Raw genomic sequence first — 16233 nt, forward strand, 5'->3', positions numbered from 1 at the left:
CCATTGAATATAATGGGCGTGTCATGTTAATGCCTGCTCTGAGCAGACATTACAAATGACGAACAAATGGCGCAGTGAAATGTTGTAAATGTCACTGCCCCATTTTTTCAGGCCTCCCTGCGCCGAAACGCTCCCCTTGCATACATTATGCCCGCTGCAGTTATAATGTAGCCCAGGGGCTAGCAAAGTGGCAAAATGCAAGCATTGCACCATTTTGTAATTATGGCACAGCAGAAAGGCCCCTTTAGCACCGCCTTAGCTCAAACAAATTATGCTATGGCGGCGCTAAAGTGGTGCAAGTGGCTTGTATATATGCCCCTATAGGCCTGACTCCAAAAGACTTTTTATGAATACATGAGACTTGGTTCCATCCTGCATTTCCAGCAGTCTGACTTTTAACTTGTATATTTTTTTATTGACTTCTATTGTTTTATATAGTGCGAAGAAGACCAAAAGTGCTCCACAAAAGAACAGCTTCAGTACATAAGTATTTTAAGGTTTGTTATATTAACATATCTGAAGTTTACGGAAACAAACAAGAAAGGCAGTTTTACTTTCAGTGTAAAACAGAAGACGGCTTAGGACAGTCTGATTCCCATCCCATATCAGGCATGTCCATGCCTACTTGCCTATCATGGTGTCAAGGAGAAGGACATTCATGCAGAGTTCAAATAAAGCCATGTCCCAGAAGCCCACCTCTTGCATGTCAGCTTATGGCATGTTTTGAGGAAAGGTAGAAAAATCCCTTGTTCATCAGGATACCGGAAGGAGCTGAAACACGACCTTAGGAGAGGATAGAATCAGCAATGGCCAGTGTTAAACACAGAAGAGGGAGGTGGAAATCGTGTGTAAGAGGGCAATCGAATAATCAGTTTATATGGGTTGGCAGCCATTTATTCTTCCAATATGGTCACCACCCTTTGATTCATGCATTTCTAGGGCAAGGGAATTAGACCATAGGTTAGCAATTTAATTATTTGAGTGACCATCACAGACGATGGCTGATTTCCCATAAAACAGGTACAATAAAAACTAGGGGGCATATTTAAGAGTCCCTGGCGCCACCTTAGCACCATCATAGCGTCAATTTTTTATGCTAAGGCGGCACTAAAGTGGCTTTTTCCCTGCACTATATTCACAAAGTGGTGCTATGCATGCATTGCACCACTTTGTAAACCCTTACACCACATTATGCTTGCTCCAGGCATAATGTATGGAAGAGGGCGTTCCGGCACTAGGAGGCCCACAGAAATGGCACAGTGAAATTTGACAGATTTCACTGCACCATTTTTGGCGTCATTTTTAACACCTGCTCAGAGCAGGCGTTAAAATGACACTCCCATAGAAACATATGGGCTTTCTTGCGCTTTGCTTCGCTAGCATCAACATTTTTGACACTAGTGTAGCAAAGCACCACAATAGCACCACAATAGCACCACAATAGCATAAAAAATGTTGTTGTTATTGTGTATTATAAATACTGCGCAACCATGTTGTTGTTAGGTGCCGGTAGGGGAGGTGCAGAAAAAGTGATGCATCAGCTCTGATGCACCGTTTGTTCTTAAATATGGGCTTAGGATGCTACAGTTTCTCCCTGACCCAGGAGCAGCATCCACCAGAGAAGGGACACAATTTATTAGTGAATCACATGGCTCACATGGCTTACACCAAGAGAGGCACCTCCATATCAGTAGCCCCAGGCCCTGGACTCTAAACTTTGAGGTCGCCTTTACAGTATGCCTTTAACATCACATATACCAACAATTCAGACCTATCAGATTACTGGAGTGTAGGGCAAAAGACGCCGTTAGCATGGCGTCCCTGCTGCACTCAGGAGATTGTTACCTGGTGGCTCACAAGGGCTTCTTTACTATAGGGGAGACCATGATGATTGTGCAATGAAGGGTTCCTGATTTGCTGGTGTGTCTGGTGGGGGGAGGAGAAGGGAGGATGGGGCACTTTCAGAGGACCCCATGATGGGGGGAGCTTTCCCCACCAATCTGCGCTTCTGAGCTTTTATTTGGGCAGCTCAGCAGATCATCATGGAGGTTCTATGAATGTGTCATATGGTAATACCAAAAAGAAAGACACTCTCACATTTTCATCCTTCAAAGTTAGTAAATTAGATGCATCCAATACTATTAAATGACTTGGATACTTAACAATAATGTTAATTACAGAAGGGATGGTCGTAAACATTGGTACAAGAAAAGAGTATTCACGGCAATGAAGATTACAAGCAAGTATGGGAGTCATTACCTCATCAACCCAGTTCTTGTACCACTACTTATTTTATTAAGATATAGCAGAGCACACTAAGCAACCAGATTTGACAAAATTAACAACCCATCTGCTAATTAATGCAAAACAGAAATCTTTATTGCAACAAATTGAAGCAAATAATCATTCAGGACATAGTGGCTGAAAGCATTATGGATTCAAACTCAATGTTCTCAAGATTTCCCACATCCAACCTGTAGTGTGAGATGAAGGTAGATGGTGTAGCCCAAATGGCTGTCTTACATACATCCTTAATTGAAGCTTCACAAGCCCCATCACAGGAACCAACCAACCATCTCTTGTGGAGACCAACCTAGTATCCTTCCTTGTAAAGCAATGTCCTGCAAGCATAAGCTTTCAAATCCACCTGATAAGCTTTGTGGTTGAAGCCTCATGTCCATGCCAAATTGCACCAAAATTAAGGAAAAACTTCTCACATTTCCTATAGGCTTCTAATCTTGACATATATATCTTATCTGCACTCAACACACTCAATTTATGTAAAGCCTCCTCCTCCTGAGCTGAGCTTCATTTTATAATGTAAGCAAATAAACAAGAAATATAACATTTCCTAAGGACTTGAACCCTTAAAGTCAGAGCAAGAGCCCAAACCTTTACCCATTAGGCCACAAGATACTCATTCAGAGTTGACTAAAACAGGTAGGCGAGGTATCAGTAACAAAAGAGTTGACACTCAGTTCCACCCCTTTCTCTGGAGGAGAGCCACACACTAAATGGAGATGACGGCAGACCATGAGGGCTGTTCTAGGTGCAGAGAAGTAAAAATGGCCTGTGAAGGCTTTCCTGAATACTCAAACAATAATATTACAGGAGTTGGGTGGTAGGAACTAAAAAGCAGAGCAGATATTGAGTTCAGGATATAAAGGAGGAATATATGTAAAGAAAAACTCCTTCCAGGCTGAGTAAAAGACCTTTTCCCCACTCTGGGAGATGACCTGCAATATACATATAGTGGAGAATCAGAGAGATACCTCCTCTGTGGTGCGATAAGGGGCCTCACCCCTAACAGGGAAAAAACTTTATTGCAGCCAAATTGCACATATAAAGCATAAACAAATGCAGAATATAAATTAGAAACAGCCATGCAATAGTGCTCTTAATTACAAACCCCAGAGTGATATCTTAAAACCTTCCATCAGTGTGCCCAGCACCCTGTTATACTCACCAGGAAGGCAATAAAGAAAGCCTTGAACTAACCTACCCAGGAGGTCCAGCAGCCCAAGGGTCACCTTTAAGTGCAACAGTTTGTACTTTCTGTTGCTGAATGGATGCATGATGACTCACTGAAGGCATACAAAAGAAACAGGAAGTGTGGTGGGTTCTTCATCCTTTATTGTGGGTGTAGTAGGAGGAGCATTGAATGGGGAAAGGGGGTATGGTTCTTATATGCTGTTTTGATTGGTGCTAGCTGGGTCATGTGGTCCCTGGGTGGATATAGGACACCTCATACAGTAAGCAGTGGCACGAGAAATGGGTTGAAGAGGTAATAATTAATAACTCCAGCCATTTTAATAATAAATATCACCAGCTATTTTCAAGGCATTTTTATTTTAACTACAACACAAGCAACACCAACAATTAAAATCAAGATGAGAACAAGCATGTGTCTAAGCACAACCAAAAATGAAATTATAAACAAAGGTGTCCACACAATGGATATGGAGAGGAAAGGGGACACAAAGAGGATGATAATTATATAATAAAAGTAACAACAGAGAAATGAATGACCATAGAATGAAAACATCGGAAACAAGAAGGATGTGTTCAAAGTGAGGACAGAAAAAAAGAAACAATAGGGTATGGAGCAATAGAGGGTGGTAGATGATCTCCTTCATTTTTCTTTTTGAAATGCATCCCGTTTTCCTTTAAGGAAACATTTGTTTTAAAAAAAAGTATGATTGTGATCAACAAAATATGGAATAAGTGATCATGCTTTTTGAGCTATGGATGGAGGGGGTTTCTGTTAGATCCTTTTAAATGTTTAGAAAAGACACTAATGCAGAATTAAGAATATATATAAGCACACCAAAAAACAAGCTATAGTCCAGAAGGTGAATGAGCAATAAATATTGCTTTACAGTTTGTTTTAGCCACAGGGGTCGTATGTTAGCATCTGTCTTCTGACAATGTTCTGTTTATTCTTTTAATGTGATGTCTGATGTTTACTTTTCTCTGACTGTAAAGTGAGAGGATACTGTAATATGAACTATTTGACCATCTTGCTGAGTGTCAATGGAGAGGCTGTAGGGTGTTAATCCATTTTTAACACACACAAAAAATTGAACAGGGCAAATATTTCAAAATATAATGCAGTTATGAGTACCAGGAAGAAGAGTGATTATGTTTTATTTTTAATTTGTAAAAAAAAAAAAAAGTAGGGCAGGTTTCTGCCATCCAAGGTGTCAGGTGCCAGGAATGCTGATAGTTAAGGTTGTCCAGTCCTGATTCCAGCTCATGTCTCCTTATTCCACCATCCTGTTTTTGCATCCCTGCTTTCTCCCTGTGTCACTGTTTACTTGTGTTCCTCTTCTCTGTCTTTATCCCTTTTCTACATTTCTCTCCCTCAGTCTGGATCAAAGTTTAGTGATGAAAAATAAGACCCTCTCCCAATAATTGTCCATCCACAAAAGGGCAGGTGAATGGTGAAGGAACATGCAAAAGATCTAAAGAATTTATATGAATTTATAATTTCCTTACAGACCAAGTTCTGCCAGATGAATACTGACCATACTAAGACCCTCATCCCCATAGAATGGCATCTGCCTCTAAGACTAGATCTTGCAAAGAGAGTACAACCATCCTAAGCGTGTACATAGTCTTGCCACTATGTCATCTCTTCTCAAGTATCGGTGTCTGAGGAGACTTTGGGCCCGTCTATAGACCACTACACGCGCAATAGTTGTCTGGACCGCCACCAATGCAGCGGTCCAACTGCCACATTACAACCCTGGCAGTCAGGCTGCCAGTGAACCACCAGCTCTGTGTGGATCTCAGATACCGGCGGTCTGGAGGGTGGTGGTGGTCGTAAACCACCAGGGCATTAGCACCACCATGAAAAGGCTGGCAGAAACTGGGTGGGGCCCCTGCACTGCCCATTAACTTGCCCTGGGCAGTGCTGGGGCCTCCTGGCCAGCACCGCTGCAATGGTCACTGTCTGCTTTGCAGATAGTGAAACTCAGGTTTCTGCCTGCCGACCTAGCAGGGAAGTCTTAATAACACCGGCGGGGAGGTCGCTGCAATGCCAGTGGCCACCCTTTCATGAGTTTGGCAGATGTGCTTTCCCGCCTGCCAAACTCACAATAGGGTCTTAATAGGGTCCTTTGTCTGCAGATAAGAGATCCTTCTGCAAATGTCTGATTTTGATGCATGTTAATGAAGGGGACCTGAAAATACAGCTTGAACAAGCAATGCCAAAAGCCTTACCAAAACGGCAAACTGCCTGAGAGATGTGAGAGGGACCTCATCTGCCTTAATTATTTTTGATTAGAGTTATCCTGGACTCTGGAAGTGCTACATTTTTCTTTTTGCAACTTAGAGAGAAACTTGTTGAAACAACATAGAACTTAAGACAAATCTAAAGAGTGAAACTTCAATTGGGAAGCCCTGGTGCACCAATCAATTTAAAGGAACATTGTGTGTTTTGGACAAATTGTAACAGAGAGGTAAGGGTCAATGAGTCTAGCTCCACAGTACATGCTCATGGAAAAGGAATATCCCTTAGATTAACAATCATCTTAATTTTAAAGTGACAGTTATTTTTCTGTTCCTTTTTTTACAAGAAATATGTTGGTCACAAAACTCTGTGGATGCAGAGAGCTCTATAGGCCCTTGGAAACATGCCTTTTCAATATGTGATATGAGCTCTGATTCTACCACACACAAAGTAATTGGCTTCAAGAAAAAGCTTGAGACAAATACAGGAAATTGTGAAACACAGAACAAAAATGTCAGTAGGGAAGAAATGAGGGAACCTGCAAACAAAATGTTAGTAGGGGGAGGTTAAATCGTTATTATACTGTGTACATACTTAATTAGTATAAGCTGTACATAAATGAGAAGAGTGCATTTTGCTTATTGAACTGAAATATATGAAGCATTCAAGTGAAGAGATGTAAACATTTTTTTAAAGATTTTATATATATGAAAATTGCTATAGCTGAAACCCCAGCGCGTGGATCAATGAACAAAAAATGAATACTTTGAAACTTTTCTTTAAATTAATGTTATTGAGTGCTAAAGAAAGTGCAAGATTGTGAGAACTGAAGTTGCGGATTACAGGAATGCAGTAAAAAATAACTCACAATTGACCAAAGTATAAATTGAGGCCCGCAAGCGACAGAGAGTGCTTGGTGAATTCTGGAGATATTTCCAGGTGTGCGAAATCTCACAAACCACTGATGTTATAGCTGGTGTCAAGCTGCACTAACCTTTGAAGCCAGAAAAAGTGAGAGCATTGAGAGCTTCTACACTTCTCCAGACCCACCGCCAATCCACATGCAGGTTACAAGTTTACCCAAGGAAAGGGGACTGGGTAAAGAAAGACAAAAACAGAGACACTGGATAGAGTCCATGCCTGGTTGCACCGCTGTGCTTGATCTGCAGTACGGGGATGTTGGTATTCACACAAGAGAATATGGTTATACTATTCTTTTTGGTATCTAAATTGCATATGATATTCCTGCTCACACCCCCTTTTCTTCTAATTCTCTATTCTAGAATGAAACCAATATTGTTTCTGCGCTGAAACATAATTAGAGTTGATATGATAACTGTGAATGGAGCTCTCAGTTATACATTGTTTACTTAAAAGAGCCACCTTTAACATTACATGATAACATTCAGTGGTTCCAATTACATCCAATGTAACTGATTAGGATCTGGTATATAAAAATGTTCATTTATATCAAATAGTTGATACGTTTGTAACATACTTGTACTAATAACAAAATTAAGTTTGGTGAAGACGAGAGTCCTCTTGTAGAAACAGTGCAAGTGAATATTACAGGGCTGATTTAGAGTTTGGCAGAAAGGGTACTCTGTTGCAATGTCCATAGAGTACTCTTGCCGCCAAACTGGAGGTCCAACCACCTCATTTGGAGATGGGCAGACCTTCATTATGTCAATGGTGGAGAATATTTCATCTCCACAGTCGATATAAACATCCAACGGCCCGATGTATCAAGGGCCAGCAGAAGTTTAGCCATCTATTCACCCGCCCAGCCTGGCGCCAAGAACCCTCAGTGAGCAACTTCTCCATCCTCAAATCAGCCATGCGCAAACATCACCAGCTCATCCGGACCACCAAACAATCCTTCTACAAAGAACACATAGACGACAATGCACACAACAGCAAGGAACTTTTTGCCATCATCAAAGAACTCACCAAACCCAAATCCTGCACCATCGACCCTCCACCCTCCCAAGACCTCTGCAACTCCCTCTCAAACTACTTCCACCGCAAGATCGCAGACATACACAACAGCTTCACATCGTCATCACCCACCATCACCACCACCGACACAGCCAACACCACAGCTCCCTGCCGCACCAACGTACTGAACACTTGGACCCCCACCAACTACAAAGAAACCGGCAAAACCATGAGCTTCAGCCACTCAGGCTCCCCAACAGACCCTTGCCCCCACCACATCTTCACCAAGGCCAGCCAAATCATCGCTCCCCAGCTCTGGGCTGTCATCAACAGCTCCTTTGAGACTGCAACCTTCCCAGATATTTGGAAACACGCCGAAGTCAACGCTCTTCTCGAAAAACTCCAAAGCAGACCCTGAATACCTCACAAACTACTGACCTATCTCTCTACTCCCCTTCCCCGCAAAGGTCATATAGAAGATAGTAAACATACAACTGTCTCGCTTCCTAGAAGACAACAACATACTCAACGTCTCCCAGTCTGGATTCCGCAAAAACCACAGCACCAAGACCGCCCTAATCGCCTGTACAGACGACATCAGGACCAGATTGGACAAGGGCGAAACCGTCGCCCTCTTCCTCCTAGACCTCTATGTAGCTTTTGGTATGCCACCAAACCATTCGCACACGCCTCTTCGATGCTGGAATTCTCCACAAAGCCCTGGACTGGCTCACCTCCTTCCTCTCCGAAAGAACCCAAAGAGTTTGCCTCCCTCCTTTCCAGTCCTCAGCCACCAAGACAATCTGTGGGGTCCCCCAAGGATCCTCCCTCAGCCCCACCCTTTTCAATATCTACATGGCTCCACTCGCCAACATCATCCGCCCCAACGGCCTCACCCTCATTTCATATGCTGACGACACCCAGCTCATCATCTCCCTCACGAGGAACCCATCTACCACCAAGAATAACCTACACGCCGGACTCCTCGCCATCGCAAACTGGATGACAGCAAGCCACCTCAAATTGAACTCAGAAAAAAATGAGATAATCATCTTCTTTCCCAAGAAGACAGCATGGAACGACTCTTGGTGGCCCACCACCCTTGGACCCCCCCCAACACCTACCACCCATGCACGCAATCTCTGCATCATACTGGACTCATCTCTCTCCATGACTCAGCAAATCAACGCCACATCATCCTCCTGCTTCAACACCCTTCACATGCTGCGCAAGACTTTCAAATGGATTCCTTTAGAAACAAGAACGGTCACCCTTGCCCTCATAAGCAGCAGACTGGACTACGGCAACGCCCTCTACGCAGGGACCACGGCCAAGCTTCAGAGAAAACCCCAGCGCATCCAGAATGCAGCCGCACGTCTCATCCTCAACCTCCCTCGCTACGAACACATCTCCACCCTACACTGGCTGCCCATCAACAAAAGGATCATTTTCAAAATCCTTGTCCAAGCTCACAAAGCCCTCCATGACACCGGACCAGCCTACCTCAGCGAACTAATCAACTTCCACAAACCAACTCGACAGCTCCGCTCTACCGACCTCACCCTCGCTACAGTCCCCCGCATTTAACGCACCACCTCCGACAGCGGATCCTTCTTCCACCTTGCCGCCAAAACCTGGAACTCCCTCCCCACCAACCTACGCAAGGACCTCCTCACCTTCAGAAAGCACCTCAAAACATGACTCTTCGAGCAGTAACCCCCCCCGACGCCTTGAGTCCCTACCGGGTGAGGAGTGCGCTTAAGAAATGTGTTTGATTGATTGATTGATTTATCCAATTTAGAGTAAAACCTGGCAGTAAGGGCAGTGAAAATTGCAAATCGCCCCCCTCATCATCGGAGAACATCCCCATGGCAACAAGAGCATTTTTTTATTTTCTAAAATGAAATCCTACTTTGTTTTTTTTTGTTTCAGAATATTAAAAAAAACTTTATGAGTTTTCCAAGAGTCTCCGTCATGTTAACGGAGCTGTCTGTCAAACTTACTGCGCATTGAAAGGTACCTGCCAAAGCTTAAAATGTTCACTGGGCTGGCAGACATCTCAGAATGTAGCAGGCAGGGACTCCCAAAGAGCCATGGAATTATTCACTCCATCATCCTGATGGACTAAAACTCCATCCAACAAACTCAAAATCAGCTAGTAAAGTTCTTAATCCTAAAGAAGACTCCTTATGAGAAATAACCAAAGTGCAAAATTAGATTTTACAATCCTAATGGATGACTGCTTGTGAAAAATCAAAACAAATGAAGGCTTGTGGGCCAGATTTATTGTTTGGTCAGTACTCTGTCCATCAGGGTGTGAAGAACATTATGTCCAACAATCGAAAGGACTACCTTCTGCAAAACATAGAGACCACTGCTGACCCAGTGGTGATCTGCACCTCGGCAATTCTTTTCAAGGCACAAAAAAATTAGGTAGACAGACACTGTCAGTTTTGATATCCATCCACAAAAACTTTAGCAAGCTTGTTGTTTTTTAATAACAAACTCCCAAAGTGGTAGATTGCTATTGAAAAACTAAAAAATAATGATCCTCACCCCCATGTAGTTGTTTATTTCTGTCTGTCGGCGCCAGGTTTTACCGAGCTGTGAATGTCAGAAAAACAAGACATCACACCGTCCACCCTAAACAGGTTGGACAGAATAATCTTCTTCCTCTAGTAGCACCATCTCTGCCAGAGGAAGCTTTCGTTAATTGAGCCAACAGGGGCTCTGTTGACAGAAAGCTGGTGGTCATCCTAATCCCCAAATAGGGCTGGGGATTATTTTATGCTAAAATACTTCTCTGACTCCAGAGATGTGTTTGTCAACTTTCCAGAATATTAGGATTCTGACAAGTGCAGACTGCAGAAACTATGTATCACAATTGCCTAGCAAGGATGCTATGTACCACGAGACACTTATGCTCTAAGCATTCAATATTGTCTCCACAATTTGCAAGTCTTGTGAAAGTCATCTGGTTCATTGGGACATGTAGACATTTATACCTTAACTCAGGTGCTTAGCTTAACACATACCTCTGAGATACAAAGCTTTCGTCAGGAAGTTCTAAGTAGCTTGTCTCCATACAGCAATGGCACACCGAAGTGAGCACACCCTGTGTCACATCCTGACACCTGTATGTCACCAAATCATTGCTTTTATTTGCTTAGTTTGGGCAGGGAGTGAGCAGTCCTAAACTGAGGCCCATTGACATTCCTGTTGGACTGAGCTCATGCTCCTAGCTATTGGACCAGTCATAAATACAGCCAAAATTGCCAAACTTGAGTAAGGCCAAGGTAGTTCGATGATATCCTGCTCCTACTGCCCCAATCCTCATGTGTATTGGAACAGATAGTACTGAGAGAGAGATTGTATGTGCTCCACTACATTATTGTTAGTATAATACTATGCCATATTGATAGGAGTAAATGGATCACATCTTCTTTTCTTTTACTCTAGAGGGAAAAGAGAACACGCCTACAGAATGTACCTCCTTGCTGAGGGAGAGTTAGCACACATTTTTCTGTGGTCCTCAGAAGATATGTGGACTCCAGATCTCACCTGATCATAAACTGTGGGAGGTCTGCACTGAACTAACCAATACTTAGAATCTCCAGCTTACTCCTTTCAAGATATTCCAGGTGTAGGAAGCTGGCTCTGTATATACTATATCAAAATGAGATAGAGTGTGCACAAAGTCCAGGGGTACCCCAGAGGCTTGACAGAGGCAATAATAGGTAATACTAATGCTCTATTTGTGGTAGTGTGGTCGAGTAGTTAGGCTTATCAGAGGGTAGTGCAGAACATTTGTTGTACACACACAAGTAATAGAAGAAACACACAGTCAATGACTTAACTCCAGACCAATAGATTTTTATATGGAAAAATATATTTTGTTAATTTATTTCTAGAACCACGAGATTCAGTTTGCAGGTAAGTACATAAAATGAAAGATACTTTGCATAGGTAAGATCAGGACTTTGAATCAAATCAACAGTACATACAGTTTTCTTTAAAATTGGCAAGAAGCTATTTTAAAAGTAGAGACTGCAATTTTGAACAGTTCCTGGGGGAGGAAAGTAAAGTACAGTTTTCGAGGTAAGTAACAAACTTTCAGGGTTAGTCTCCGGGGCATAGGTAGCCCCCCATTGGAGGTTCAAGATAACCCCAAGCACCTGGCACCAGCAACACGGGGACGGTTAAGTGCAGAGGTCAAACAGGAGCCAAAATAACGTGGGCCCCTATGGAGACAGGGGGTACACCGGTTCTGGTCTGCTTGCAGGTAAGTACCCACGTTGTCGGAGGACAGACCAGGGAGGTTTAGAGGAGCACTGGCGGGGCCCTAAGTAGGCACCAATCCCACACCCTCACGGCACAGGGGCGGCCGGTGCCAGGTGCAAACAGGGCATCGGGTTTCCAATGTAACTCTATGGGAAGACCCCGGGGATCACTTACGCGCTGTAAGCAAGGCACAGAGGGGCTCCTCTGGCAAGCCAACGACTGGATAGGGAGGAGGGCCACCTTCTGGTTGTTGCTGCACCGGTGGTCAGTTTCTCTTGAGTCTGGGGGCTGCGGGTGCAGTGCTTCTCCAGGCGTCTGATATCTTCATCCTAGGCAGTCGCAGTCAGGGGGGTCCTCAGGATTCCCTCTGCAGGCGTCTTTGTGAAGGGGTGGAGAGGTCAGACCAGGGTTGGACACTCGGTCAGAACTGCCTGGGGGTCCTCTCTGGATAGTTGTGCCACCTGGACACGGGCCTTGTGCATTTGGTGCAGAGTGGTTAGGAGTCACTCATTTGGAGTAAGATGGAAGTCCTTAGAAGTAGAGTGAGATTGTTCTGTTCTTCTTCTGTAGACAGTGCCGGTGTCTTCTCGAGTTCTTGGTCCTCCTGGGTGCAGGGCTGTCCTCTGTATTCGGACAGAGGCCACTGGTCCCACTGGATGCGTCGCTGTTGGCTTGCAGGTTCTCTGAAACAGGAGACAGGCCTGTAGGGCTGGGGCCAAAGCAGTTTTTGTCTCCTATTCTTCTCTGCTGGGGTTTCAACATAGCAGTCCTTCTTCTTGTAGGTCACCAGGAATCTGATGAGCTGGGTTCAGGGAGGGCATTAAATTCAAGATTTAGGGGTGTTTTAGGGGTCAGAGGGCAGTAGCCAATGGCTACTGTCCCTGAGGGTGGCTACACCCTCCTTGTGCCCACTCCCTTGGGGGAGGTGGCACATTCCAATCCCTATTGGTCCCTGTCCTCCAAACCAAGATGGAGGATTCTGCATGGAGAGGTTCACCTCAGCTCTGGACACCTTAGGGGTGGTCCTGGCCGTGGGGGTCACTCCTTAATTTTACTGCTGTACTTGCCGCAAAAAGTGGGGGTTTTCCCAGGGAAAGGGCATCTCCACTAGCTGGAGAGCCCTGGGCCACTGTAACCCAAGGCTTGAGCCTTTGAGGCTCACCACCAGGTGTTACAGTTCCTGCATGGGTAGGTGTGAAGCACCTCCACCCAGGTCAGGCTTTGTTTCTGACCACAGATTGCACAAAGGCACTCACCCTGTGTGGTCAGAAACTTTTCTGTAAGTGGCAGACTGGCACAGACCGGTCAGTCCTACACTACCAGGTTGGCTGACATACAAGGGGCATCTCCAAGACGACTTCTGTGTGCATTTTTTAATACATCCCACAGTGGCATCTGCGTGGATTTATTGTACTGAGACGTTTTGTACCAAACTTTCCAGTATTCAGTGAAGCCATTATGGTGCTGTGGAGTTTGTAATGACACTCTCCCAGACCATATACTCAATATGACTACACTGCACTTATAATGTCTAAGAATGTACTTAGACACTGTAGAGGCATATTGCTCATGCAGCTATGCCCTCACCTGTGGTATAGTGCACCCTGCCTTAGGGCTGTAAGTAAGGCCTGCTAGAGGGGTGACTTACATTTTACACAGGCAGTAGTTTGTTTGCATAGCACCCTGAGAGGGCTGCCATGTCGACTTTGTCTTTTTCTCCCCACCAGCACACACAAGCTGTCAGGCAGTGTGTATGTGCTGAGTGAGGAGTCCCCTAGGTTGGCATAATATATGCTGCAGCCATTAGAAATCTTCCCTGGCCCCAGGGCCTTGGTACCATGGGTACCTTTTACAAGGGACTTAACTGTGTGCCAGGGCTGTACCAATTGTGGAAGCAAAGGTACAGTTTTAGGGGAAGAACACTGGTGCTGGGGCCCGGTTAGCAGGGTCCCAGCACACTTTCAATCAAAGTTGGCATCAACACTAGGCATAAAGTGGGGGAGTAACCATGTCAACAGTGGCACTTTCCTAAAACAGGTGACACCACTCAAGGTCCTGTCCAATAGCATCATAGAGCTATATCTTACCATATTTATTTAGGCAGACTAGGAGATACTAGGACCTATGTGTGTAAGAAAATAAGCCAGAGAGCTGCCTTTCCATCTCATGCCACAACTTACTCACAAAACTAAGACAATGGGCCTCATTATGAGTTTGGTGGACATTTTACACCGTCTTCCGAACTTCTGACGGGGAGGTTACCGCCATACTGGCTACCTCCCCGCCAGGCCCATTAAGAGTTTCTGCTAGGTCAGCGGGCGGAAATGTGAGTTTCCATCCACTGGCCTAGTGGAAAACAGCCTACACTATTGTCTCCGGCTCGTAATTGAGCCGGCAGAAATGCTGTGGGATGCAGGGTGCCCCAGCACCCTCGCAATGTTCACTGTCTGCAAAGAAGACAAACCAGAGTTAAAATATGTCTCTTGGCCCGCCACCAATGCGGCAGTCCGACCGCCATTTGTGAGTCTGGGGGTCTAGTGACCACCAGGCTCATAATGGGAGCCAATGTGTCCTTTGCGCAGAGCTAGTGCTACCTCAGGGCCACTGGAAACTGTTGCTTTACAATGCATCACAAATTGCCACAAAACGTCCCCTGAATGCCAAAATAGCTTTAAAAATTCCATGTTATTAGAGCTAAGTGAGTGGATAACAGCAATATAGGTGGAGGTACAAAATATTGAGATGGGAATATCGGTGTATGGCAACATCACAGGCAAAATATTGAGGACCAAATTATTGACAAGTATGATCAAATAAGTATGAGTGCACTGTACTTAGCTCTACGCATGTACCTTGGTGATATATAAATATGAGTGAACAAGCCCAGTATAGAGCCAATATGCATCTTTTTATAACAACGATAATAAACACCCTTGATTACCAGAATGTGCACTTCCAGGAGTCAGTCAGTCTATCTATCTATCTATCTATCTATCTATCTATCTATCTATCTATCTATCTATCTATCTATCTATCTATCTATCTATCTATCTATCTATCTATCTATCTATCTATCTATCACTTTAATGTCGTGGCTAGAATTTGAGATAAACAACTCTAAACTTACTTTTATGCATGCATCTCCTCAGTACTTTGGTCCTCGATATTTTGGCTGCGATATCGGTCTAAATTAATATTCCCTATTTGATATTCCAAATGCTAACCGGCAAAATGTAATTTTGCTTTGGGACTCAAAATTCTAGCACAAGATATCCGAATATTTTAGCATCGGGACGTCCTTGCTCTGGTGGGAGTGCCCAAAATTGTTAACTTGGGGCCTCCTAGTTCTATTCAACAGAAGAAACAGAAATGAAAGAGAGCTGAGCACTTGCTACAAAAACATTGACTCAAAGCGCCCAGTGGGGGTAAGTATACCGACGGGGAGAAAAGGCGATAGTGTGTGCGAGGGTGTGTGAGAGCGAGAGTGGGGAGGGAGCAGGGGTGAGGGATAATAAGGTTATAAAGCAGTTAGAATAGGGAATGGAAGAGTAGTGAGAGGGAGTGAATGGAGAGACAGGTGCAGGAGAGAAGAAAAGCTTAGAACAGGATGCGGGAGAGTGAGGGATGAGAAGTGGGAGATAAAAGATAAGTCAGCAGTGAAAGGAGGAAGAAGGGGGACATGTGGGGAGTCGGGTGGGACGTAAGGGAGAAAATGTCCCCTTGAACTTATGAAGGGGTGGTAAAACAGAGCAATAATCAGGGTTTATGGGGCCCCTCAAAACTCCGGGTCCCGGTGTCACTGCACCTGCTGCACCAGCGGTAGCTACGCCTCGACCTAAGGAGTGAGGAAAGGAGAAAGGACATGAAAAATAAGGAAGAAGGGAGAAGGGCAGAGGGCAGGGTGAGTAGAAGGTAGGAGGAGAGAAAAAAGAGAGACTGAAAAAAGACAGGTAGGGCTAGAGTGCCACTGAAGACAGTAAAACCGGGATAGACAATAGGAACAGTAAATTTAGGAGAGTGTGGAAGAAAGAAGAGGAAAAAAACAGAAGTAGAAGGCATGCGTAGGAAGAAAAGGAAAGGGGAAGAAAACAAAACATGCAGGAAGAGAGAGAGAGAATAAAAAGAATAAGAAGAGAAAACGTGTTACAGTCGAGTAAAATGGTGAATGGACTCCTACAGCAAGAAAAGAACAGAGTGGGAAAGGTTACTTTCCTGAGAAAGGAGGCAGAAAAAGATGGGAAGGAAATGAGAGAGAGAGTGAGATAGAGAGAAAAAGAAGG

This window comes from Pleurodeles waltl, chromosome 10 (assembly GCF_031143425.1).
Source record: "Pleurodeles waltl isolate 20211129_DDA chromosome 10, aPleWal1.hap1.20221129, whole genome shotgun sequence".
In the NCBI taxonomy this organism is placed as follows: domain Eukaryota; kingdom Metazoa; phylum Chordata; class Amphibia; order Caudata; family Salamandridae; genus Pleurodeles; species Pleurodeles waltl.